Genomic DNA, 27,646 nt, shown 5'->3' with positions numbered 1-27,646 from the left:
TGTTCACCAAAGATGTGTTCCTCTTTGCCCCTGCGCTCCTGGAGGGGAATTCAGCAAAAAGGACCCGCATGTGGAGCCCAGTCCCTGACTTCCCCAAAGCTATATAAACACAGCAGAAATGCTGACAGGCCCCGGTGCCCCGAGGGCGTGCCTGGCGCGTGGGGCAGAGGTGCCAAAACTAGCAACCATGAGGCCACCACCTCAGCTGCAAGCAGCACAGCTGTGCTAGCAGACCGCGCGGCCTGGCCAGGCCAGCCCTGTGCCTGCTGGCATGACCCGGACATGGCTGGAGGCCCCAGGCCCTCCCAGGGCTGGTGATGGCCACACCACCTTCCTGCACGCACGGGGACACCATCTCCATCATTTCTCGATTCTTTTCTGTCTTCATTTTTCGTATGTTTAGGCAGCCGAAATTGTGCAAAAGGTGAAGGTGGCGCTGAGAGGCTGGGGTTTCGATATGGTGTCTGAGGGCTTGGGTTGGCACCGTACGGATGTGGTGCTGAAGCAGGGCTCTGCGCAGGTTGATGAGCACTTTGCAACGTAGGAAAGAAGTTTAGATGACACTTTCTGTTTCAGAGCCATGGTCTGGAGAGGGCAAGCCTTCCCTTAATGGGACTGTGGAATGATCATATGAAATCATATCATCCTCTTTATGTGAAATTTTTACCTACTCCCCCTTTTTTTTTTCTTCAAAACCTGGACTTTCCTAGTTCACATATGAAGATGCTTTCGCTTCCTGACTCATTCGCAGAAAGTCACAAGAAGATGAGCGCAAATAACAATAGGTGAATAATGAATGAATAACAGAGAGTAGTCTCAAGCATGTGTATCACTGCCGGTCTGCTGGCATCTCACAGGCTATAATTTGCCCACTTAAACTCTGACCTGGTAAAACCCTTGAACACGTGCAGAAGGGCAGGAATAATTTCACTAAAAATATTTTTGGTCACTTTCTTAAAATTAAACATGTCAGTTGTTCCTGTGAAGATGATGTGTTTATGCTCATGTGATGGGCATTGCATCAGGCATCACTCTTTCACATACTCACAGAAAAGCTTTATCTCTGGTGAAATATGTCACCTCCTTTCCCGAGCTGAATACTTCATTCCACTCACTCACAGATCTAATACCAGAGTGAATTAAATTTATTGATGAATCAGGACTGAAATCTACAGTGAATATGATTACTTAAAAATAATTCCACCAGCCGTAGTTTAGAGATGTCAGTTTCTGTGGGCACATATGTTCTATGTATGGGTATATAAAACAGCGTGTGGGAATGTGATGCTGTTTAACTCATAAATGGAGAGCAAAATTTTATTGGTCACAGTAAATATTTGTTCAAGGAAAAGGAGAGGAGGTGAGAACAATCCATATGAAAAGAAAGCACATTAGTACTCAGAACATTGAAAATATTGTTCAAGGACAGTTTATCCTTGTGGAAAATATGACCCCCTGTAAAGCAGCTGAGTCTGTTTGCAGATCATTTCAAAATAGAGTCCTCGCATTTGCCATTTTAGTTTGTTTTGGCTGTTGGTGTCCAAACTACATTCCTAGCAAATTGCATGAAGTGCTTATTCCATTATTTCTATTGTTATGTTTCTCAATAGAATGTGGTTATCTTGAGCTAGTGTCATGCTTTAGTACATTAGCACTAAAACGCACTGATGCTCTTGCAAAGAGAGTGAGGGGAGGCTGACATTGAACTGGTACATTGTACCTTGTGTTTGGAGATTCCAGAGTCAGAGGTTGCTTTCAGTTTTAAATGAAGAAAGAATATTTGCATTTCTTATAACCTGGTCTCCTCTTGTGCAACCATGACCTATGCCAGTTCCTACACATTCTGCTCAGACTCTGTCCAGGAGCCTGTATTTGCTTGACTGGTCCTAACTGGTTTTTGGATGAGAGGTGTTTTAATCTGCTCTGAATTTATATTTTGCATGGCTTCAGTTTTCACATAATGAGCCAGCTTTATCTGTCATGTGCACAGTTCTGCTTTCTTCACGTCCCAGTTCATAATTTTGTTACATGCCTTTTGTCCATAGAAAATAAAGGAATCGGGGAACTGAAATTGAATTAGACCCAAAACGTGCTTGAGTTTCCTGTTTTTCTTGTATTAAAATACTTTTTCTATTGAGACCCAACATGCGGCAGTTTCCTAACCACAACCACAAGGACTGAGAGAACACTATGAGTTTTGTCACAGAGCACAGTGAAAGGGGCAGATCTGAAAGTGGACTGAGGCTCTGCCCAGTGCCGAGGTGGTGAAGAAGACTCTGTCCCCATGCACGAGCAGCTGCCCTGCCTCTGGTGGACAAATGAGTTATTTTTGTTCCAGGAGACTAGCAATGACTAGGTTTGTGGTTTACCCCTTGTCCAAGTCAGTTATCATCTCTCTCTCTCATCATCCTTCTCTGCTTTTTATTTGCCCATTCTTTTCTCCCAACAATTTTTTTTAAAAATCCTACCTCACTCCTCCTTCTTTCCTTCTGCCCTCGTCTTTTCTCCTTCTTTAGTCAAACAGAACTAATGAATATAAAGTCAGGAATATAATCCCCTGAAGAGGAGGGGGATGTCCTTTTTTCATTTTAAATTATGCACCTGCCTAGATGTTTGCACCAAGTAATTGCTATAGTCACTGCTGGCAACACAGATAGCCCCTTTAATACAACCACTGAAAGCCTTTTGATTTAAAATGGTGTCTTCAGTTTTATGGCCTATCACTGCTTCTGGTAGTATCTTTCTGCAGAGACTAAATGGAGAGACAAAAGACAGCAGTACAAGACCTGCCTCCAGCAATATTTCCACAGTGCTATTACTAGGGAGGGCTGTTCATGCTGAGGTCAGTGCTAGGAGAGCTCATCGCTGAGTACAAAATACATTAAAAAGTTACTTTATTATAAGATTAACAGCTCTATCATGAAAAATAGAAATGTTCCCAGGCCTGTGGGAATTAGTTCTGCTGCATTCCAGACATGTGTGTCCTTCTTACATATTTTTTTCCTGTGGAAATGCTCATAAATTTGATCATGGTACCTGGAGCAGGGATAGACCTGGAGCAGAGATTGAGTCCACCCTCCCTCCCTCCTTTGTCCCATGGAGGAGGTACTCTCAATGAGTCTTATTTCCCCTAGTCAACTGAAGGATATTTTAGATATCTTGTTGTTTGTTTTGGACTAAGTGGCTCTGTTTAGGGAGTAGTGTTCTCCTCAGTGTGAATGGGAGGAGTGGAATTTGTAGTTCCTGTCTCAAGAAAAGAGATATTTTTGCAAAGGTAAATAAGAATTTTTATGCATATGTAGGAGAGGGAGGCATGTTTCAAGATCTGGTTTTTGGATATCTCCCAGTTTAAGAGAGCTGCGATTTGAGTATTGGTTAATAAAACCTGTTCTTAATAGCAATGAGAGGAAAAAAAAAAAAAGACATACATGATGATCTTAAATTGCATTGATTTTGTTTGTATTGACAAAGAAGTCTTTAATAGAGATTAATTGGATCCTTAATTTAGCTGCTAATTTGATGATCTACCCAACAGTGAAATAAAGGCTGTTGACTATTTATCCATTATCTCATATAGAAGACAAAAGCAGTGTTATTTAAGCAATTTGCATATTTTCTGAAGCTAAATGTTAATACACACATGTCTTTCCCAAGTTTCAGCCTGTCATTAAAGCTCTGTGATCTTCTTTATACACTAACATTTTGGTCTAAGCTTTAGTACATAATAAGATAAAACTTTATTAAGCAATTAGGCAAAACATCATTGCTGTGTTGAATAATCATTTTTCTGAAGGCTTTGAATGTAACCTTTAATTAATATTTCATCTATGTCCAGGTACAGTAGTTTGAATGAGCCCTAATAATATTGTTGTCTCCCTGCTTTTTTAGAGATTTTGTTCTGAGTCTGTTTGCAGTTATGTCTAAAATTAATTATTTCAGTTACAAACCTAACAAAACAAGGAGGAGCATAATCTTCTAATGGCACACATAAGCAGGCCTTGCACTGGATATTTTAATGCTCTCTCTCTCTTTATTATTTCTACAGCATGCCTTCCTTATTAACTTTTGATATATGCTATCATTTTCCTCCTTAAAGGCCTCTGTATCATGGTTCAGTTTGAGTGCTGAGGGTGTTGATGTGGCTTGTTGCTATCAGGGCCTTCTCTACCAGCACTGTTTTTTCCATCTTGCCAAATATCCCCCCACCTATTCATTCATTCCTCCTACTTGCGGCCTGTTTGACACTGTTGTAATGACTCCCCTTGGGAGATGTACAATTGGATTTGTAAGTTCCCTCATGGCTCTTTGCTTTTTAATGTTTGCTCCTGAGTCAGCACTGTATGCATGGCTGACTGGAAGAGAGTGAAAATTTGAATAATTTCTGTTCTCTTCCCCTGATTATATTACTATGTGGTTGCAAAGAAGAAAAGGACCTCTAAAATGGTTTGGGAATCTTGTACTCTTGCATACAATCATGCGAGATATATGCTGAATGCCTACTTTCCATATATCTTTGTAGCACCTAATTGTTTTTGTAAGAAGGAATTTGAGTTTCACCAGAGCTTTGTAGTTAAATACAACGGATGATGGATTTTTCTATCCTGCAAGCAGCACCCCTGACAGACAGTATAGGCTCTGCTCCAAGTTGCATTTGGTCATAAAATATGTGAGGTTAACTTGTGTACTAGTATAACAATGATCTCATAGCTAGACATTGGGGTAAAATTAGCTTTGGTCAAATTTACATTTTTTGAGCAGGGATGAACATTCGTCCCTTGTGTTCTAAAAAAAGCAGTGTTATTTTGGGGAATCTCTGGATTCCACAAATGCTTCTGGAGGTCAGAATCAAATTATTGCTTTCCTATTAGCAGAATGCAAGGGTTAATATTTCTCCTGCTTCAGCTAGTCGCAGTGGGTTCAGCTCTAGCATCTGAACTACAAGCAGACTTGTATATCCTTACATCATGTGTTGATGATTCTCATTCTGCCGTATACTTTGGCATGGAGTGATGCAATCTATCAGAAACTCTAAGCAATTATTTTTTTTTGGGGCTGTGTACCCTTGGTAATCCAGGTAGCAATTACCCAATCTGAATATTTGGCAAGTAGTTCATAATCCCTGTGGAGAAAGCATATGCAAGCCTGGCTCTGACCTGATTAACTTTCTTAGCTGCCTGACTTTACCAAACAGTACCAAATACTTAAGGGGAGCTAGTGTGTTCCCAGGTTCCTCTGTCCTGAACACCAGTAAAAGATAATCATCCTGCCGGATTTGGTGTTCCCTTTCAACCTGGGCTGGCTACATCCCTGGTGGGTGCAGCTTCTGGCAGGATGCCCTCCAACGTAGGTGTTACTCTCGGAACAAATGTTAGAGGGCTGCCAGCTGTCCGGTGTCACCTGCCCTAAGGAAATGTTCCTTCCAAATCTCCAAATGGATTGTTTCACCAGGTGACTCTGCTTGTTGTTGCAATATGCTGGTGTGACCATGTGACAAAATGCACTGCTCGCTTCCGTGTTCAAGGGAAGTGGAATTTAACTTGCTCAGTTGTATTTTGCAGCTGCAAAGAAGGAAAAAAATAGAAGTAAGAATACAGTACAGGATGGGCCAGCATGTGTCTTATTTCCTGGCAGCACTCTCGGGGAGGGAGGACACAGCACCCTGGCAGTGACTGTGGACCAGATCCTCAGGAATTCCAGAGCTGAACTCAGGAGTGGAAAGTGAGCAAAAGTATAAGGGCCATTTTAACTCCTAGGTGACAAAGAGCCTTGAATACAGGAGGCTGTTCAGTTCACAACAAATCACATTCATTTAATCGTGTTCCCTTTTCCTGCTCTTCAGAGATGGGTGTAGATGCACTTAGAGCTTTCTAATTGTTTTCCATTTTTTTTGGGATAAGCTTATCCCATACTTCCTCGTGTGCTGGCAGGCTGAAGTGAAAAGAGAAACATTACTTGAGGGCTAACTTCCTGCAACATCACCTTCTCATTCAGGGCTCCAAACATTTCTCACAAAAATATATCAGATGTCACTATATAGTAGTGTCACTATATAATAGTGACAGTTCCGGGGTGGTTGAGTATGTCCCTTTCCTCAGCCGACAGCATCTGTCTGACGCATCCAGTAGCAGGTCCAGTTGCTTTTGACTCACCAAATGGAAGAGCTCTTGTTTTTTATGCCTGGGTTGTCAAGGGTGGCCCTTGGCAAGACTTGAACTTGTTCTCCCTGAGCTTAGTGGGGTGGTTTAACTGCTCATCTCTTGCCAATAAATCTGGTAGTCAGAGGCACAGCAAGGAAGCTCTTTCAATCTTCATGCAGTTTTATGGGTGAGGTCAAGTTCTTACCCCGTGATTCACCAGCGGATTTCATCAGGATGAAGAGGTGAACATCGGTTCCCTCATGCTTCTTTGTCAGTTCCCACATATCAGCATTCCTCCCCATTGTGGCACAAGGAAAATGGATGTGACTCACACTTCACAGGTTTCAGGTAAAGCAGAAATCAGAACATGAGAGATGTTGAGGGTTATGACAACGTTATAAGTGATGGGTCACTTTTATCCCTGGGGAATCTGCTTAACTCTCTCAGATTTTTTCCAGAAAATATCTCGAAAAAGGAGGAGGGTGGTGAGGAAAGGAAAAGGTGCTCTCATTTTTAGTGGTGTTACTAAACAAAGCTGAGCTGCCAGGTTAGTGAGATCTGCAGGGAGATTGTGGTTGACTGGGTGCCACTGCATTCCTTGCAGTGGGACTCAGGCCAACTGCATTACACCATTGACTTTGAGGGATCGCAAATAGCACAAATTGCTAACAGAAGAGGAAAATGCATTAGAGTCCTTGATAACTAGGAAGAACAAGCTTTAGTTACAATCCTTCTGTTCTGTCCACCACCGTGACTGTCCATGGAAAATGAAAGTGTCAGAAAACCTGCTTGCAAACTTCTCAGGCTGTATCAGACTGGTTGTTGTCAAATGCATTGAATGTAAACATTTGTGTTGTCTGTCCTTTCTTTCTTTCCTTCTTTCTTTCCTTCTTTCTTTCTTTCTTTCTTTCTTTCTTTCTTTCTTTCTTTCTTTCTTTCTTTCTTTCTTTCTTTCTTTCTTTCTTTCTTTCTTTCTTTCTTTCTTTCTTTCTTTTTTCTTTCTTTTCTTCCCAGAACTATAAATTTCCTCAGTTCTTTTCTTCCTTCTCTTTTAGCAACAGGCTCTGGGTCATTAGTATCAATAACACAGATCTCTCTCATGCCACACCTAAACTAAATTGTCAATAGGAGGTGTTGTAGAAGATTCACACATCATTCCAGCAACTGTAATATCTGTTGGGAAATGCAAAAACACCAGGTGCGTAGCTGCTGGTTAGAGTTTCCATTTACTTTACCTGGGGCTTTTCTGTAACATGCAACAAAGTACGTCACATGCAGAAAAAAGTAGGTGGAAGGTTCTTTCCAAACCACATTGACCGAAAGAATGTACGTGACAGGTAAGCTGTATGCTGACGTGCTTGTGCATTCTGCTGTAGAAAGGTTTACCTTGTCAAGGAAATCTTCCTGGTGCAGGTGTGCATCCTTGCAGATTCATTCAGAGAATGAGAGATGAGAATGAGCCCTCCCTGATCTGACAAGTACAAACAGCATTTTATCCGTTTGTCTCCTAGGACATTTGCTAGCTGTCTCGTTAATCTTTTACTCAAAGTCAGACATATGTATTGATGGAAAAACAAACCATAGACCACAGACCCCCTGCCTAGCATTCCTGACCTCCTCAAGATAACACTCACAATAGAAATGTACAGACAGCATTGATATTTCCTTGGCCTTGTATCTTCATTTTCTCCTTTTTCACTGCTATACTCATAATCTCTTCTTCCTACTATTTATTTGTACTGTTGAGTAACTATCTGCCCCCTCCCGTCCATCACATACATGCCCTTCCTCATTTGCATTTCCCATACACACAGTGCCTCCTCCATCTCTGGAGTTAAGGAAGGTTGGCTGAGAAACCAGGACTGGAGCTTCTGCCTCTTAATACCAAGTCTCAGGATGCTCTGTGCGCCTCTCACTGATCTCTTGGAGGCTTTAGGAAGACAGTTCATTTTATGTGCTTCCAAAGGGAAGAAAAGGTTGGGGTCAGAAAACACTACATCATTCCAAAACACCGTAACAGCAGTGTCAGTATTTGGGGTTTTGGCACTCCCTCTGCGTGAGGGTTTCCATGTAAATGTCTGTGGTGGACTGTAGCTTTCATTTTGTCAGAAAATCTGCCACTGGGGATTTTCAGTGATAGGGTAATATGTGACTTAGGGATTTAAGGAAGCATTTAAAAGACATGATTACCTCGCCTTTTTCTCCTATTCCAAAATAATGTAATTATTGCTCATTTGCAAATGCAAAAAAAAAGAAACATTAAGGGAAAAAAAAGGCACTCTTGAGAAGGCATGCAGACAAAAACTGACTTCCTATGAGCCAGGCCGTGTCACAGGACTAGTAACAGCATAAACAGATCTTAAACAGTTTCTCCAGTGTTTCGGACATGGATTGCTCACATGAGACACTAGACGTTCCTCGTGTTCCACTACCATGGTGACTCTATTCCACAGCATGTGACGAATAGACAAATATCAAGGACAGAAAAAAATCAGGGCCTGACTGATCCTCAGGTGGCTGAATTGTCTTAACTTTATTAACATTAAGAAGGAAAAAGAAACTTGTGAGCCAGAGCCAGTAGCAGAGCATAGAAAGGGAAGTAATTTCAGGAACAGAAATATCTGTAAAGGTTAATCTCCAGTTATCTTGCCTCTGACTTCATCATCATCTGGTAGCAACAGACTTTGTGAGCTAAATAGAGCCAGGTTAGTTCAGTACTTAAATAAAAGAGCCTGGAGGTGCTTGTCTTGGTGGTGTTAAATAGCGATCTTCTATCTTACCCAAGCAAGCAGATACTTTTACATCTTGCATAACTGCATTATCTGAGCCTCTCTTGCATGTCTGCATTTAAGCCTGCCAGGCTGATTGGTTGGGGTTATTGCCTGAGGTTTTCCAAAGCTAATTTTACTTTTAATAGTATTTATTTTCTCCAACAAAGCTCTGCATGCTCACATGCTCCATCTCATTTTAAGTGAGGTCAGAATTTCTTTAAACAGTAATTATTCGAATAGGAAGAATACCCTTCAAGTCCTGTAAGAGTATTGTTTATAAATATTTGTGCTTTGCAACTCAGTAAATGAAAATTACCAAAGCAGAACAAGGATTTATTTTCAGTTTTCTTTAATCTCAAAGTTAGGCTTTGTACGTTATGACATAAAACTGACCCTCACGGGGCTGGATCCAGAGTGAATTCATACCTCACTCAAATTCACATTTGTATGTTGTTCAGGGTGTTTGGTCAGGAAGTTTTAGCCAGTATATTTCAAATAATTCATACTTGTAGTGCTTAGTCTCAATGAAATCCTGAGTTACTCTAGTAGGCTTGTAAGCATTTCTTCAGGTGAGAATGTGTTCCTCAATGTGAATTCAGTTTTGATGCAGGGATAGAACATCTTGCCTTGCCTTGCCTTGCCTTGCCTTGCCTTGCCTTCCCTTCCCTTCCCTTCCTTTCCCTTAAATAAATTATTATTTTGTTTAGTTTCCAGTTTCCAGTTTCCTTTGTCAAGAAATGCTTCAAAAAACTTTTTGTAGTGCCTCATACAATGGGATTGGGATCATAGCTTGTTTTGTAATATAAATTACCACATATATACACACAAAAAAAAGTTAAAATGAGAATTAACTTGTACGGACTACTGATTCTTCTCCAACAGGTAGACAAAAGTTTGTAATAGTTGCATCAGTTGACATCCTAGGAAACAGAAGCTCTCTGTTCTGGAAACCAGTATTGGCAGTAGTGGTGTGACCTTTTCCTCCCCCAAGGTGCTGCCTTGCCAGATCCTTCAACACCAGAATGAGAGGGCTTCTAACAGGGTCCTGCAATTCACTTGTTAGTCCTGCTTAGGCTTTGGTTTTGCTATGGAGGTTGGTCACAAAGTCACAGCCTGTTTTGGAGGTAGCAAAACCACGACACAGGTAGGAGCTAGCCTTTGTGCAGTGCATTTGGCAGACAAACAGTTAAATTATAAAGTTATTATTATGGATTTTAGTCCATAATAATCTCGGCTACATTTAAGTTTGTCAGCCCATCCTGAAAAGTGCATCAGTCCATCTCTAACCTTGGGTTCACTGAAGACATTGGAGTTCAACATGTAGGTTAAAGTGAAAATTGCATTCAATATTGGTTTTTGTACAGACTAATTTGTTGGCTGGAAAGCATTAAAGCTAAAGAGCAGGCAGAAGAGCTAGTGGAAGCGCTGTGGCAAGTCACTGTAAACTCCTAAATCCCTGGTGGAGAGTCTACATCCAATTGTTGTTACTTCTCTTACACTCAGATCGATTGTAATTTCTTAGGGGAGAGGCATCATCGTTTTGTTCTGAATTGTATCCATGCTTGATCCATGGTTGTGGCTCCTGGGTTCATTGTAAGGATACTGATGGATCAGCTCCACTTTGGCAAGTGACCTGAGGAAGCCAGATCTGGCTGCTGCTTTTTGGGTGAGCCGTGGGATCGACCCTGCTACCCTCCTTATGGAGGTACTGGAGTAAGAGCCAGTGTGCCAGCCGGTCCTCCCAGCTGGCTGGGTTTCATTGTCCCGCTCTTAATTTCCTCCAGCAGTACATCCAGGGAATGCTAACGCACAACTTAACATCCCAGGCGATTTTTCACCCTCATAGTAGGGTCAGCACCCTTCAGATACTCAGCCTACCAGTGCCTCTCCCTTCCCTCCCCCCAGCTGTCCTCCAGCCAGGTTATACATATTTTTTCAATCCCAGTTGTTCATGGTCTCTGAGCACAAGGCTTAAGCAGCGAGCTACGGCTGCCAGTGCTGCGAGACACCCCAAAGGGAGCTTGGCCGCGGCCCTGCCTGTTTTCACACCTCCCCGCAGATGGAGGCCGCGGGCCTGCTCCCCTCCGCGGCGCCCCCGCCGCCGGCGCCCTGCCTGCCCCAGGCCTCTGCTGTCAGAACGACTTTGGCAACTGCCCCTGCTGCATTGCGTCACCCTGCACGCCTCCCAGGTGGCTGCAGCTTTCGAGCCCGCCTATCTGCCTGCCCCTCGTTGTTTTCGAACTGGGAACATGTTTTTGTGGCCTTGTAGTCCAGGGAGGTTCGGGGTGTCAGGGCAAAGCGAGCGTGAGATCTGCTCGTGTGCTTCAGGTGCTCCACAAGCAGCTCTGACGCCATCAAGGAGACATCCAGTGTCCCCTCCTGTGACTTATATAGGGTTTGGGCCAGGTATATAGGGTTGGTGGATAGCAGGGACATACGGTGATGTGGGATTAGTGAGGAGCAGACGGACGGCGGCGCAGGGCCGGGCAGGGGAGCCCGCACGTGGGACGGCTGAGCCGCAGAGGCAGCTGGCACCAGAGCGCCGGTACAGAGGAGAGACAGATGGCCACACAAGCCCTTACACACGCCTTCCTGGTGGGCCTGCTGGAGGCTGGTCCGTGCCCCTTGTTCCCAAACAAAAATAAATCTTGCCCCTTTCTGTGTTTGAAGAATTCATGCGGCTCACTGAGGTTTGCTACCATAAACGTCGTCTCTCACTCCTCGCCCAGGTACATCTCCGCTGCTTGTGAGTGACACAGGATCAGCCCTGTCTGTGCCTTTGCCATGCTGTTGTGACATGGTCACAGGGCCCTTTCCTTCCCTCGCCGCCGCAAGTCTGCAATATGAAAAGGCAGAAAAAGGACAAAAGGAGGAGAAATACACATTATGTAAGATCCCCAGAAAACAGTTCCAGGATTGGCCTTGATACCAAGGGGAGCGTGCAACAGCTCGAAGATGTACAGAATTTAACATGACAGGCCGCTGAGCAAAATTCACTTCAGAGGTGTTGTGTATCTCCGAGGTACAAGCAATATGATGTGATGTGGCAGTTGCTGTGGAAACCTTTTGGCTGTGTAGCGAAGAGCAGAACCCGGTGCAGAAGGTAGGCAAAGCCCAGGTAGGATCTAGGTCCATACGGTGAGGCTCCAGCATTCAGCATCCCCTCTCTACTGCTGTTTCTTTCTTGTGGGCTTGCATTATGCAGCTCTGTCTATCCTCTCTTACTACATAGCCACCACGGGGATGAGGTTTGGAAAAAGCACAGAACATTTCTAGTAGTGCAGATGTTTTCAATGAATTCACCCTTCAGAACTGAAAGCAAAGGAGGCCTGGAAGGGGAATAGTGTTTGTAGCAAAAAAAATATTCAGTTCATCCATATGTAAACCCAACGTGAGCCTGGGAGACACTGAGAGCACCCCCTGTGAAGTGACAAGCACCCTTAGTCTCCACTGAGGTTCTGCCGAAGGCAGTGGGTACGTCTGCAGGGCAGTTGCAGCAGTGATTGCTTTTTGGCTTGGTAAATTACCCTTTGTGGCTGCACTCTGGCTTCTACAGTACAAACACTTCAGTATCTCTTTGTAGGCTTGTCTGATGAAAAGAGAAAACATTCAGCGTCTCACCAGATCACGGCCCGGATTTTGAAATATTTTTGCAGGTTAAAATCAGAATGCACATGCATGGGTTTGTTTTCAGGACTGCCATGCACTTATAGCTTGCAGAGTTGGGTGCAGGTTTTAGGTGATTTGAGTGTCCAGAATCATTCTTGGAACTTGTTTTTCCAGATACTATCCTTTCTGCCTTTATCTCCATCTCCTCTGCTACTCTTTAGTAATTTAGGTATGAAACTGTACTGTTTAAACCATTTATCATACCATTTGTTTGGAAAATAGTGTAAAATCTGCTCCATCTATCCAATTTAGGGGTTTACATTGCTGCTCAGCAGGGCAGAATCTGAGCGCGTTCCATGTAAACCAATCAACGATAGTGAAATTAAGTGGAAAGCTGTGAATGTCACTGAAAATTAGGCCCCGTTTCCTCCACCATGGATCTAACTCAGCCAGAGACCCAGAGTCTTACCCTGTCTCACCCATGAAAAGCCTTTGGGTGTAAATTTCCCCTCTAACATTTTCCAGAAGAAACCCCAGGACCCAATCCCCACAACTTTCACATCTTAGGGAACTGGTAGAGATGGAAAATTTGTGTGAGGACCCTTGCCTCTGCAGTATCTCAAATGCTAATGTGATTCTAACAGGTAACATCAGTTGTAATCCTATGAGAATAGGCTTTCTAATAATCTTATGAGAATAGGCTTTCTAGAGTTAAAATATGTCTGTAGATATTTAAAAAGGTGCCTATGTATATACAAAAAACATGGGTATTGTTATTATGTCTATGTATCTATACTTTTGATGCCCGCCCTCCTTGTCCCCACATCTGTTTCCAAGAATGTCATACCTGGAAAGAATCATTTTAAATTAATTCAATTTGTTTCAAAGCAGCCTAAGCTGCATCCCTCACAAGGGCCACTCAATCATATTACTGCTCCTGTGAAACTCTTAATGGGACACAAAACAAGTAAAAGTAGATTCAGGTGATCTCACATATTAAACATACTAATTAAATCTGGCAGCAAAATCACTTTGTGAATTTCCTTTAATCCTGTTTTTAAATTAGGCCATATGTATTTTGGCTCCAGTTTTCATGTGCTCTATTTTGTATGAACTTCCTTTTAACCATGTCCTGTGGCCAATTCACATCCAATTGTTTGAAAATTGGTCTTAGGTGATAACCCTGAATGATTAAATATGAAGCTAATTCTGCTTTCAAATCCACCTGTTCCTTTGAAAAGCACAGTAAATGTCCCACACAGGAGGGAGGTTCAAAGCTGCACTGATCTGATTGTGTCTACTGAAAACCCAAATGTTATGATCTCTGTGTTATATGAGATACTATCCCTAAAGTAAAACTAGCTTTAGGGAAGTGGGGATGCTTGCTTTAAATCAATAGTACTTTTCACATTGCCACTTTTATAATCTTACCTGTGGGGCAATATGAGTTATTTATATAGTTTTGCAGTGACAGGCTGATTAACAGGGGCTTCTTCTTGAAAGTCCTTTTCTGTACAGTTTTTGTATTTAACCCGTGCTGTAGAAACTTGAGCATGCAGTTCACGGAGGTCTGCATTGTTAGCCAAAATGTTAGCAGTCAGTATCTACTTGAATAAATAATCTGCTGCGCATATTTTAACTTCAGGAAGCCAAAACTCCAGATGGCTCCTCTGGCATCCAGGATATATGGTGGCACCTGAATGGGCTCTCTTTTAGGGGATGGGAGCAAATTCCCTGGTACTGCTGGGACCTAAGATACCGGTGATGCTTTGATCTCTCACTCTTCCTGTGGTACGCTTTGTTTTTTATCTATTTTATTTTTGTATCCTAGCAGTTTTAGTTTGTTCTCAGGTTGATACAAGCGTTTTGTGGTCTGTGCTGTAGTGTGTCTTTGTGCATTATGGAGAAAGTGTTCAGAGGCTGTTCTCAGCAAAACATCTGTTGATGTGATCTTGGAGGGACTGGACTTGGTGACCCAGGTGGTCCCTCTCTTCTTCATTGTATACTTCACTCCTGATTGCACCAGTGGCATGAAATATGCAATAAATAATAGAATATATAGCAGCTCTGCTTTCACATAATAGAAATGGCAGCAAAATTCTTTCCTGGAGCAGCTTTCCAGAGCATCTGAGCCAACAATTCAGCTGGTGTAACCTGTTATAGCTCTGTCAAATTGCACAGGACTCCATCAATTTACTGCAGCAGCAGATTTGGCCACCCTTGTTCCATCAGGAATTAGTGGACAAGAAATTTACATATATAGGCGCACACACAGACGTGCACATCCAGATTACAAACCAACACGGACTCAGAGCTCCCATTTTTTTTTTTTTTTCTGGGGTGAAAGTCTGCTCTGTTAGAGCAAGTCTGTGTCAGCACAGTTCCCTTGATCTCTGTGCTGTTAGTGACTCTTGCACTGGTGAGTAACCTCCAAGAGCAAGAAGAGGCTGGCAGGGAAACACGTGTTTGTGGATATGCACACATGCACATAGCACAAAGAAAAGAAGTGGCACTGTAGAATAAACGTCCTATCTGCAGAGGTGTGAGGTAGTCACATTACTCAGGAGTGTGCCGAAATGATTGATGCTAAAAATGTTATACTGCTGCACTCCACACAGTGCGCATTAAAGAAAAGCTAATGCAGGGCATATTAAATTTTATTGAGAGTGGGTTTTGCAACTCTTTAAGAGGCCGTGTGCCATGCTTCCTTTTTTAGGATCCAACTACCAAAATTAAAACCAATAAATCTTTCTAAAAATAACCTGAGAAAAACTTTCCCCCATGTGAAAATGAGGCATGTTAACGTCCTCATGTGCCTTGATTTTCCAGAAGAAAAAAAAAAAAAAAAGTCGTACCTTGCTGGAAAGTGCTGTATATTCCCTTTGCATGACACCAAGCTCCGTTTTGCCAGTGGTGCAAGACTGGATGTGACTAATTCTGGGTTTCAGGCCAGTAATGCCCATGGGGACAGGAGGAAGCTCTCCACTAATGGAGACAAAAGACCCTGACTGTGACAGGCTGCCTGAAGAAGAACAGGATTTGGATCACTAAGTCTGAGGAAGGTGGAGCTGTGGGAAGGTGAAGTGTTTAAAAGTCAATCAGATACAAATTTATTGCATGGATTTTAATGAAGAATGTGTGCTTTGCGGGCATGGCTATGCACATACCCACTGTTTGCATTCAGTGAGCAAAGACACATGTAAAGAATGTTTGCATAACACGAATGGGAAGTAGGCAGGGTGGTTCTTTCTCACAGTCAGGCTCTTTTTGTTTATATATATATATATCAAATTTACATTTATTGCAAAATATTATGTACTCAGATTGTGGCGTACGTTAGACTTGGTATTTCGCTATTGTATGTTGAATTATTGGAGTGAGATGAGAGAGAGGCAGTAAAAGTGAGTAGGGTCCTGGGGAGGTGATCATTTCCCACTAAAGGGGGATATAGTTTGCATAAGCAACAAGGAAAGAGATTATCTTAGAGATTTTGGAGACTTTCCTCTCTGCATACTTGAATGCAGAAACAGAAGTGCTATTCAGATCTTTTAAGATTGTACCTTTGTGCCTTCCTCTGCATCTAGAAAGTGCCTTGCCGAATTTGTGCAACTGCTGTTTGCACAGAGCAACAGTAACCGGTCCTGCACGGATTTGTTCAGGGAGATGGGCAAGCGGTGACAGCGGAGGGAAGCTCCCTTCCTGCAGCTAGGTAGAACCAAAACGTGAAAAAATGGGTGGAAAGGGCAGCCCTGTATGAACTCAGATAGCTTTCCTATCTCTTAAAACCTCTGAGGCTAGATTTCGGAGACTGTCTCCTGATGCAGTTGGGGGATACGTGGGATAAGTACTACAAGTGCAGGCGGGAAGCTTAATACTTTCTGGAATGGTTATGACCGAGGGCTACAGAGACACCGTGACAATCTTTCCTTCCCTCAGCCCACTCTGCCCAAACGAGGCAGTAATAACTAATCTTCATTTTAGGCATCTCTAGTTATAGCTGTTATTGTATTGGCAGTAAGTGCATAACAAGCCGGTGCTATACTGATGGTTTTGTGCTGATAAAAAACCCAGTCAAGCCAAACGCAGAAAATTGTTTTTTAAAATGTGCTCTGAAATGCTTTCTTGCAGCATTAAAACAGTTTACGGGAGATTCTGAAAACAAAGTGCAAGATATAGATACCCTGTGTTTGCTTTTAAAGACCTAGAAAAAGCTGTGCTTTCTAAACATGCTTTAAGCAGAGGCCCAAATTTGCTGCTGAGCTGTCACACGCAATTCCAGTGGAGCAAATGGGGCTGGACGCATTTGCACCATCGGGCCATGCAGCCTCCAGCTAACCCCGACGTGTCCGTCTGGCGTCAGCGGGCCCTTTGCCACCGACTCCACCATGAGCTAGAGCCAGGCCTCCCTTGGGGCCAGGGCTTCTCAGGGATTTCTTTTGTTCATCTGAGCCACTTCTGCCCGTTTCAAAAACTGTGGCCAATTAGCTGTAAAAACAGATGTGCCTGTGATATTTCTCTTCCTCTAAAGGTTACCGCCTAGATCGTGCTTGGTGCTTGCATGGCAGAAAGGTGGGAGGAGGGGGAGAGGGGAAGGAGCAAGAAACCTTTGCTGATGCATTTGTGCACCTACTGAAGGAGGAAACAGGTTTTGTTCAGTAACAACCCTTGCAACACAGAGGGTAAGAGGAATGGCAAGGTGCTCTTTTCTTCCCCCCACCCCTATACCCACCAGCCTAGGGAAACCAGGCACACAAAGTGATGTAGCTCCGTGCTTTTTGCTTTGACACACTCCCCTCGCTGCTGGGAGCTTTGGGGGTCAACCTAAGCCTGGAGAAGCGAAAATACATCCCAGCAGGGTTCCCTGATGTGCATGGGGAAGGGATCTCCGTGCTGGATGTTGAGGGGGCTGCTGGGGATGAGCATCTCTGAGATGAAGCTAGCTGTCGCTCCTCGGGAAGCTGGCCTCGTGGTGCCTCGGGGCAGGCTGTCCATCCTCTGCTGTCACCGCCTCTCCTGCTCCGTGTGTGGCATCAAGGCAGGCGCGGGATGTAACCGTAGACTCGGGCTATTTAAGGCTGCCACTACTGCTGGCGAACATGTACAGCAGGTGACTCATGGAGGAGAAGAGATCATTTTTTTAAATGCTGCTTTTCAGGCTCAGGCTTTTGCACCACAGTGGACAGGGAGTGCTGTTGAACTAGAAAAGCCGCTCTCAGAAAAGTTTCCTCATTTCACTTTACAGCGTGGAAAAAGAAGATCGTTCTTTTACAAGAAACGTGATAGGAAGGCCAGAATGCTCCTGACAGGCTGGTGGGATCGCTCGGCAGCAAAGTCCGATGTGAGCGAGGAGCATCAGGCACTTCCATGCTGCGAGGGCTGATGAAGCCTCGGACCCCCTCCTGACTGCAGATCTTCACAGCAGCATTCCTTGTGTGACAGGCTTTTTCACATTTCCCCATTCAGCTGATTGTGGGTGCTGTGCTATTTTAAACCCACATGGAAGTATGTTTTCAGGACCATCTGCTACCGGCCCTAACCCAGATGATACAGTTAGAGCCTGCCCACAGCATCCTCCCCTCCTTCAGGCGGTTCCAGGAACAAGCGGTGAGTCAGTCCCGCAGCTGAACTCATATTTAGCTAACCCTGATATCCTGCGTGTCGGAGGGAAAGGCACAACGGCCTTCCCAGGTGCAAAGCCTTGTTGTTTCCATGAGTTAGAGGACCCAGCTTGGAATTTAAAAAGAAAAGAAAAGAAAATAAAACAACAGAAAAACAAACCAAAACTGAAGCGATGTCACATCAGTGCATCAGTGGCTCTCCCTCATGCTGAAATGATCCTTGCTCAGCATGAGCAGGGCTCCTTTTTCCCTCAGAGGTTGAGGATGGGCATGGGTCTCTTCTGGAGCAGTCTGAGGGCCCGTGCCTCCCGTCGGGGTCCCTGCCTCCTGTCATCAGGCAAATGTTGTTAAACACACGTCTGTAAGTCTGGATGAGGCTCTTCCTTCACATGAAGGGCTCCCGAACCTCAAATAAGGTTTCATCCAATGAATTGTCTAAAATAGCCTCCCGCAGAGCTCTGTGACTAAGGGCCTGTCTTTATAAGCCATTATTTAGTATATTTTAATCTCGTGCTCTTTGATCCCTCTGTGATCTAGCAGCAGCTTTCTGGCCATCCACTCATTTGGCAAAACTGGCAAAACGTGCCCTCTCCTTTGGACTGCTGCTGTCGTCACGTTTCTCCTGGATGCACTTAGCATGCTGTACTGCCTGCCACCCAGCAGGTTAATGACCCATAATTATCTTCTCCATATAATGAGGAAAGCTCAATATCTCCACAGTGGATATGCTAGCATGCAGCCCAGGCAAAGTATTTCAATGTTAAACGATACCTGAGGCCCTGCCCTGTTCCCACTGAAGTCGGCGGTGAATTCATCGACTCTGCCGAGCTGTGGATTTCCTAACTCTGCGGCACAAAGAAAAACGCTTGCTGAAGCCTCTGGCAGCATTACCTGCAAAACGAGCGTGTGCAAATTCAGTTTTATTTAGGCTACACAGTGAGTATCCTGTTTTGATCCATGCTGATTTAAATCGAGCGTTGTGAACCTCGTTATTTAGTGCTGCTCACATGAGGCTGAATTTGCTACAGTACCCTTGAGACAGGCAGGCTTTATCCTGCCGAACAGAAACATCCGCAGCTGTACCACACTGCTGCAGGCTCCTTGGAGTTACTTCATCGCCGACTGACAGCTGTGTCCCCTGACCATTATCTGGTGGCCACATACTTCAATAGCGGACTGTATGTACTGTATGCACTAGACTACAGTGTGACCTGACAGCTCGGCTTCCTCTCCCAGAGTATATCTTCTGCTACTCTTTAGCATCCTACAGTTTATCTGTGGTCAGCTTTCTTACCCATTTCCTGCCAGCTGCTACTGGTCTTTTAGTCAGCTCCGCCAGGCATGCAGGCACTGGTGAGCTTTCTGAGCCTGAAACCACGTTATTTCTTGGATATAGGCATTACAATACAAGATTTTAAATGCAAGATTTAAACACAAGATTTCTTTGCACCTTGTGTAATGATAATTAAAAAAATGTCACTCTAAGAAATATGCCTCCCATTTATAACAAGTTATTCATTTTATTTCCATTCTTGCCTTGTTGCAGCATTATGGCTGAGGCTTGACAAGCACAAAGTAGTTTCTCACAACAGTTATAACTCATTTTGTCAGCACAAGGAGCCCAGCACTTGGTATCCTTCTTCCCTCCCTTGGTGAGTTGTTCCACAGAGATGTTAAAGCAGCTCTTTGGTATTTTACAGGATGGTGATTCCTCTCTGTAAGCCTTTTGGAAAATTGCTGCTTCTCTGTGCTGTGGTGGAGGTGATGGGACTGGAGTGTAATGCACGCGGTGAGCCCAGCTTGGAGGTGTCCCTGCTGTTGCAGCAGGGTGCAGAAACTGCTCAGCAGCTTCCACGGAGGGTTGGTGCTGATGGACGTGTCCCTTGCTCTTGTTGCTCCTCTCGGGTCATGTTCTAGGTTTATTCTTGGGGCTATTTTGGGAAGCATCTGCTCTGGGAGAAACCAAGACTTTGGAGTTTGAGGCTGGGAAGTGAGCATTTTCTCTTTGATGAGCTTCCCCTGGGTGATGGCTCCCTTCCTCAGAAAGCCCTAGTGCATCCCAAATGAGAGGGTTGTTCGATGGGGCAGAAATCAGCTCCCTGGGCTGTGGGCTTCGGCTTACCAAACAAAATGGCTTTGAAACAGTGGAAGAAGAGCTCAAAGTCTTGCTCAGAGTCTTCTTCTTTTATTTTTCTTCTAAAGAAAAACAGGACTTTAAACCTTTATGAGGTTTATGAGTCAGCAAGAAATAGATCCTTATGCTGGGGTATAGGGCAGTGTGAAAGTTCCTGTGCCTCCTTGCATGCTCTTTGCTAAGACCTGACACATACACTCAGTAGCTGCTTCCTCTGTTAATAAGTGTGAAGACAGCATGGATAAGAGCACGGATCAGGCCATGGCCATGACTATGTCCCCTTCTACTGTGCAAGGCTGACTGCATGCCTGGAAGCTGGAGCGCTTAGGCCAAAGGCTGAGGCAGACCACATGGAAAATCAAGGGGAAAAAGAAGTCGTGCTCAAGTTCTGGAATTCAGCGCTGACCTTCTGGGGGACTGAACATTCGTGGCAGAGTATCTCAAGTGAAATGCAAAGCAGAAATGTCTTCCTGCCATTAAAACAGTAGGAGGGATTGCTTCCATCCTTTCCCTTTCATTCAGCATTTATTCTGAAACCTAATGACGGCAGCTGGGGATGGGGGCTGTGTTCTTGTTCTGAAGCACCATTTGGTGGAGCCTATCAATCCCAGTGATCTGTTGAGGATACTAGAGTCAACATGTGTGAATATGCTGTGCTTAACATTCATCGTTGCCTGCTTTTCTCCTAGTCACTTTAGAGGACACAGCTGGGAAAAAAGCTTTATTTGTCCAAATGAATTCTACAGAATGCCTATTAGATCTTTCTGTGTCTGCTGTGGGGCTCCTGGCATGTCTTGAGGGAGTTTTAGGTTTTAAGGATGGAAAGGGCTGTTGCAATCCTCTAGTCTGATCTCCTGCATAAAGCAGCCCATAAAAACATCACTAGAGCTCTTTTGTACCTGATGCATTTGGCTTATTAAAACTCATGTTCCAAAGAATCCACTTGACCCAGTGATGCAGATCTGCCAGTATAACTATTTGTCCCTCCATTATTTACCACTCCAGTATGATTTTTCAATCAGCTGTAGCCTTTAATGGAAACAATTTTTTTCTTTTATTTTCTCCAGGTAATTGCTAAGGTTAGTGAGCAGCACTGGGCTAAGACAAGTCTTCTGTGGGATCCCATTAGACATCTTCTGAAGATGGGGATGATTCAGTTAGGATTGCCTTTTTGAGCTCTGTTGGCTCACCGTCTTTTAATCGATTTAGTATGAGGTACATTCGTTCTGGGTAGTGCTAATTATTTTAATCAGAATGCCGCGTGGGACTGAGTTAAATGCCTCACAGATGTTGAAACACACAACGAAGACACAGCTACCTTTATCAGCTCAACTTGTAATTTCACTAAAAAGCCACACTGAGCTCATTTGACAAGTCTTTTCCACAAAGCCGTGTTGATGACTATTAATTACGCTGCCGTCTTTTGAGCCTTTTTCAACTCTGACCCATGTGAGCTTGTCGGTGTGGGATGAAGCTGCAATGCAAATGAGCCATGGGGCAGAGGGCACTTGCTGAGCCATGTGATATGCAGGCCAGGAGCTGTACAGGGTAGTATTAGTCTTGGAAAGACTGCTACCTTGTTAACCCTTCCCATCAATCCACTTGATTCCTCGGTCAGCGGTAGGCTCACCAACCTGTCATTGCCCAGGCTGCTTGCTTTGCCCTCTGTAAACAGTGACTCCTCGTGAGCTTTTGCCGTCTTCTGGAAGTGGTCCAGGATGTGTTAAAAATCGGCACGAACTTTTCTGGAGAACTCCTTGGCATATTTCTTTAATATGCTGGGGTGCAACTTACCAAGTGCTGCAGATTGAAAAATGTTGAGTTTTGATAGCTGCTGTTTAACTTTCTCCTAAGTCACTGATGGAATAGAAAGTGTTTCCTTATCACCGTGAGATAAGAATACATCATCCTGCTACTTTCCAAATGCAAACCAGAAATATTTATTGAATGCTTCTGCTTTTATGAATCATGACTGACAATTTTGAGATTCCTATCTAGCGTTGGAGCTATCCCATTGTTAGGACTTTGTTTGTTCCTGGTATATTTAAACGGTTCCTCTTTATTGTTCTTACTGGCCACAGATTTGTGTGTTAGTGCCTTTAATTTCCTATGGTAATTTCCTTAACTGCTGATATATATACATTCACACTGTCAAATCCAGATTCAAGTCCAAAGTCCAAACCACTGAACTTTTTATATATCCAGGCCCCATTTTTGTCTCAACACAATATAAAGCAGCAGCTATAAAGCTTGGATCAAGGTTGAATTTCTGAATTTCGCAGCCCTTTCCCCCAAATCTGGAAGAGCTGGTACATTTCAGAACCGTCTCTTATTCAGTGGCTCTCAGCCTTTCAGCATCAAGATTAAGAAAAAAATATAAATTATGTGAACCAGCCATTCCACAGCCCTTTGTATTAAGACAAAAATATCTGGGTTATTTTTTTGGGTGGCAGGTGTGTCCCTAGCTGCAGAGGTGAACAGTGAACATGAGGGATGCTCATCCTCTGCTCCCGTGCAGGGCTCAGACCTGTGGCAGGGCTAACTGCAGAGGCTAGAGGATTTCTGCAGGTATGGAGGCTGGCCCTTGCGCTTCGGTCCAGGTGCTGCCAAGGTGTGTGCAAGCAAGGGAAGACGGGAAATAGCGGGACAGTGAGGTGTGATGAATTTGTTGCACTTGCATCAGTGCTCAGCCCCATGTGCATGGATAGACTAGTATGAGTACTACCCTGCTGTCCAGTTTGAAGGAAGCAACATCTGGAGGTATTTGAGTGGGATGAGTGGGACTTTCTCCTCGCTTCCCTTCCAGCTGCTGTGGGAACTGTTTTTTACCCTTCTTTCTGCTGTCTCCTAACTGGCTCGCTGCTGTCTGCTGCGGTTGTGCCCGGGATGTTGTGTCTCAGTGGCTGAGAAAAGCCCTTCCAGGTAACAGCAGGTGAGTTGTTATTTGTGATTGCGACTGGGCGACCATTTATTGACTCTTCCGCTGGGTAAAGTTATTTAGAAAGTTATGCAGCTGGAAGAGCACTGCAAGCCTGGCTTACAACTCTCCTCTCTTTCCCAGTAGTAGACTTTGATTTGCTGTAGTTCATTTCCCTCTGAAGTCTGCTTTTTGTAGATAACATAAAGCACTTGGCATAGTGGTTGATAACTGAATGTATGAAGCATGACATTTTCCTAGATACGGTATGCCATATGAACACTTGTCTTTTGTATCAGAACCCATAAACACGAGTTGACTGAGGGCAAATAGCTTGCTTGGGTCCTCGGGAGAGGCAGGGAACGAGAGCTGGCGCAGAGGGAAGCGGGACGTGGGTGCAGCTACGTGAGGTGGACATGTGGCAAGAGAAAGCCAAGGGCAAACGTTCCCTGCTGGCCAACTGCTGGCGGGTGTGATGCCTCACGGTGGTGATGGAGAAAAGGCCTTATGGAAATTTAATTTCCTCTTTACTTGTTTTTCTGCCTGTCGATTAAAATACTGAGATGTTTTTCTGTCTCTGGAGCACAGCGATCCCCAGCTCCTCCCACCTCCCCCCAGCCCAGTGAAACCTCAGGCCCATGCTGAGCCCCCAGCGAGGCAGTTCACCTCCCTGTCTCTCCCATAGCTGCCCACAAAGAGAAACTAAAAATAGTAGCCAGTCTTACAGAGTTCTGGGAAACTTTAATTCCTCGGTATGAATAAAGCTCTGAGCTCTGTGGCTGGGAAGCGCTCCATGCTGTAAGACGGAGCAGCATGTATACCAGTGAATATGCAGAACTACTTGGTATATTTTAAAAGTAATGAAGCTTCACACCTTCAATTTTGCTATTAAAGCTTTGCTGAGGGCTGCTGCATTCACACTGCTGCACTGCTGAGTGAGTTATCGAGGATGCGTGTGAACCGAGGGAAAATGCCTGCCCTTTTCCTTCGCAGCCCTGAAGGTTTTGTACCAGCAGCCTGCTAGGAGCTGCGCTTTGCCATGCAGGTGGGGCTGCAGCCAACACAGGGCATACGCAGAGGTAAAGGAGAGAGACTGGTCGTGTACTGAAAGACAGACAGAAGGATATAGGAAATGCATAGTGCCGGTGAGTCAAGCTGAAGGTACCTAGGGATGAATTTTGAAGCCTCCTATCCTAAACTGTGAATGCAAGCTGCAGATGAGAAGGAACTCAGAGAAATGCTGAGTTGTTCATGAAAATGCAGATTTTACAGTTGTCTGTGTAGGAACATTCGCACAGCAGGTAAGAAGCTGTGATCTGCTTCCCTCGATGCAGGCTGAGCTTAGCCACCCTTGGCTCAGGCTCAGTTTTAAGGCAAAGCAGGGTAATTGCTGACTTTGTATGAGAAGCAGGCGTCCGTTTGCACTGGGTTTTTGAATTCTCTTTCAGCAGTATATTTATAAGATATCCAGAGGCACGGGAACTGAAAGTGAAGAAGACATTTGTGGGGTTCCACAGAGGCGGAAGCTGCCACTGGTTTGCACGTGTGAATTTTGCCAGTGAGCTTCGGTGGCTTGGAAGCAAAGCCTGGTGCTTGCTCATAATGAAAGCTGAACCTAAAACTGGCCATATCCAAATTCCCAGAGCCCAACAAACTGGAGTGGGGGGGGCTTAAGGCAGAAGAGAGGGGCAAAACCAGGTAAAGATGCTGTTATATTTATTCTAGTGCTTAGAGTTGATTAGAGTTGGGTGAAAATGATTAGCTGAAAGGATTCCGAGTAAACCAATTTAAAATGTAATTATGAAGGGCTCAAGATAGTGTGTGTGTGTAATTATGTTTCTTGCCTGTGTGCACTGTACTCGGTGATTTTGTTCTGCAGAGAGTGGAGGGGGGAGGCCGGGCGGTGCGGGGTGGTAGCTGCCAGGCTGCTCGTGCTGGCCTTATCGCCTCGTCCTGGGGTCTGAAGGTGTTTTCTGGCCACAGTGTTAACACTCAGCTAGCGTTAAGCTGGGTGCCAAACCCGTGTAGCTGCAGAGATGAAGGTGGGCTATAACAGGGAAGTAATTAACGGGGAGAAGTCGCGGGGCTAAAATTCATTTCATCACCAGCGGCGAAGGGTGGTGGTTTGTGTGATATCAAACGCGTGTCTGGGTTAGGCAGGGAGCTGTGCACAGCGACCCTTTTAGGACAGAAAGGAAAAGGATGTCTGGCTGACTCAGACATTCATCCATAGCTTGAGAGCTTTACATCCACACCTGCTGTAGGAGACACAACCATAGCCGATCCAGCACAGCCTTAAAAAATAGGCAGTGCTAGGTTCGTGTTGTTTTCTTGTTCCTTTGTGCTCTCCGGGTGCCTGCTTTCTGTTACGGGCCTTAATTGGGTTGTGAGCTGCTCTTCGTGTCCTCGGAGCGCTTCTCTCCGTGGCCAGCATGCAGCAGGCTGCCGTGTTGGCACTTCGGACAAACCAACTGACATCTCTTGGGCATGGACTGCAAGATAGAGCTGTTCCCCTGGGACAGGCATGTTTTCATAGTGGGAAACCCATGTTTCTGTTTTGTCCTTTGATCAGTAGGTGCTGGTACATGTCTGAGGGTCCTGGTGATTTTTCAGCACAAACGGCTAATCCTTTTTTTCCTACTTAATCATTCAGTCGGCACCAACGTGTGCCTCTGAGTAATGGCCTGGAGAACAAAACTTGTAGCCAAATCTTACGTCTTGCTAAAACCACAAATCAAGCTTTGAAAAATTGGTGCAACGAGAAGTAAGGCTCCCCGATAAAGAGAAAGGAATCCTTCAGCTGCTGTCATCTTAACTCCTAATACCTTGTTGCAGGAAAGAGCTATTTTTGGAAGATGGCAAGGGAAATGAAAAGGGTTAGCAGTGCCTACAGCTGATAACACTGACCTGTTTTCCTGGCGTTCGTCCAAACGCTAGGCCAGCTTTGCCTGAAATATAGGTGATTCATCAGCTGAATGGCAAGCAGTGTGGTACAGAAGCACGGTTGTAGATGTGTTATTGTTTCTATAACCTGAGTTTTAGCTGTTCCACTTTAAAAACTAATGAAGCAAACAGTGTTATGACACAGATGTAGGCAGTGAAAATGTGTCAGAGAAAGGCAATTAACCTCTACACTAATAAAGTCTGTCAAATTAATAAAATATTTTTTAGATATTATAATAGGTAATAAGAAATATATAGGCCATGAGTATTCAATGCCTCAAGCCTTGTGGAATCATTTATACCTTTGACAAGTAAATGTAAAACTTCATCAAGGAGAAGAAGGAGGTAATACCCTCTTTATACACATGTAAATGACTAAAAAGTCACAGCTTGCTGGGGTGGGTTGTGAATTTCTGTTTCCATTGGCATCGCATCCCTCCTAATGCAGTGAAGGTCAGGCTTTTATTTCCATGTGTGGACATCCCTTTATCAGTTATATTTTCAGTTCTCTGTTGGACAGCCACGGGGCATTCTGAGCTGAAATACCACTGATTAAAAACCAAAGCAAAACCACAGCTACCTGGCTGAAGAAATGGGATTGTATGAGATGGTTGCTTGGAGCAGGAGAAGGTTCTCCCCAGTCTGTGTCCTCCCTCTCTCCGTCCTTCTCTCCCTCCCTCCCTTGTCATTTGTGATTTCTCCCAAACTGTCCCACTGAGAGTTTCCATTAAGCTGATGTTGAATGTGAACCAAAACTAGGTTAATTAAATACAGGCTCTAAATTCTTTGCTAAGTGATGTCAAAGGTATTGTAGATATGTAGACCTGACTGCTCCCATGAGGGAAACATATTTTTGAGACAGAGTGAGCTTTCTAATGCATTATTGTTGTAAGAATTGTGCTATGACCATCATTTAGCTGCTTCATGGTGTATTTTGAACAACTTAGTCTACTGGTGACCATCACATCTGCTGTTTGGTTGCATTGCAATGTCACCAAAGCTGCTGCACTCTAAAACATTAATGGTACAAATACATTGAAAACCATCCTGACTTCACATATGTCTTTCAGGATACACAGTAGTAAAACATCCTCTTACCTTGTTTGCAAACACTTCAGACCATTGCATTTAGGCAGTGTGCAGTTAAAACCTATTATTACTGCAAGAGCAAATTCACCTGCCATTTTTTTCTCTTAAAGCAAAACCATTGTAGTGTTGTGTCTCATATTCAAAATCCTATACAGCCATACTTTGTACTAGCAAATCAGTGATAAAAGCAAAGTTTTAACAAAGGCTTTCATATCTTAATAGTCTTCTACTTCTATACCTCCAGAAACATCACTTTAAAAGGTGTTAAATCATGTATAAATATTAATGATTATCAACAAACACTTCGTATAATTTATCATTATCAAAGGACACATGCTCCTGATTGTGGGGTCTGCTCTTGTGCTCCTCCACACTGTAGCCTCTAACTTTTCCTCGCACAGAGGACCTTGCATGTGCTTCCTATTCCT

The 27,646-nt window shown here is 44.1% G+C and overlaps 1 protein-coding gene across 1 annotated transcript in view; it reads left to right on the top strand.

Moving 5' to 3' along the window:
- LOC308192403 (uncharacterized protein) overlaps positions 1–27,646 on the top strand; it is a 173,236-nt gene that overhangs the window by 58,261 nt on the left and 87,329 nt on the right. The gene's annotated exons all lie outside the window — the stretch shown is intronic.

Source organism: Anser brachyrhynchus (assembly GCF_964034855.1).
Source record: "Anser brachyrhynchus genome assembly, chromosome: 3".
Taxonomy (NCBI): domain Eukaryota; kingdom Metazoa; phylum Chordata; class Aves; order Anseriformes; family Anatidae; genus Anser; species Anser brachyrhynchus.
This window is presented reverse-complemented; position numbering and strand designations above follow the sequence as displayed.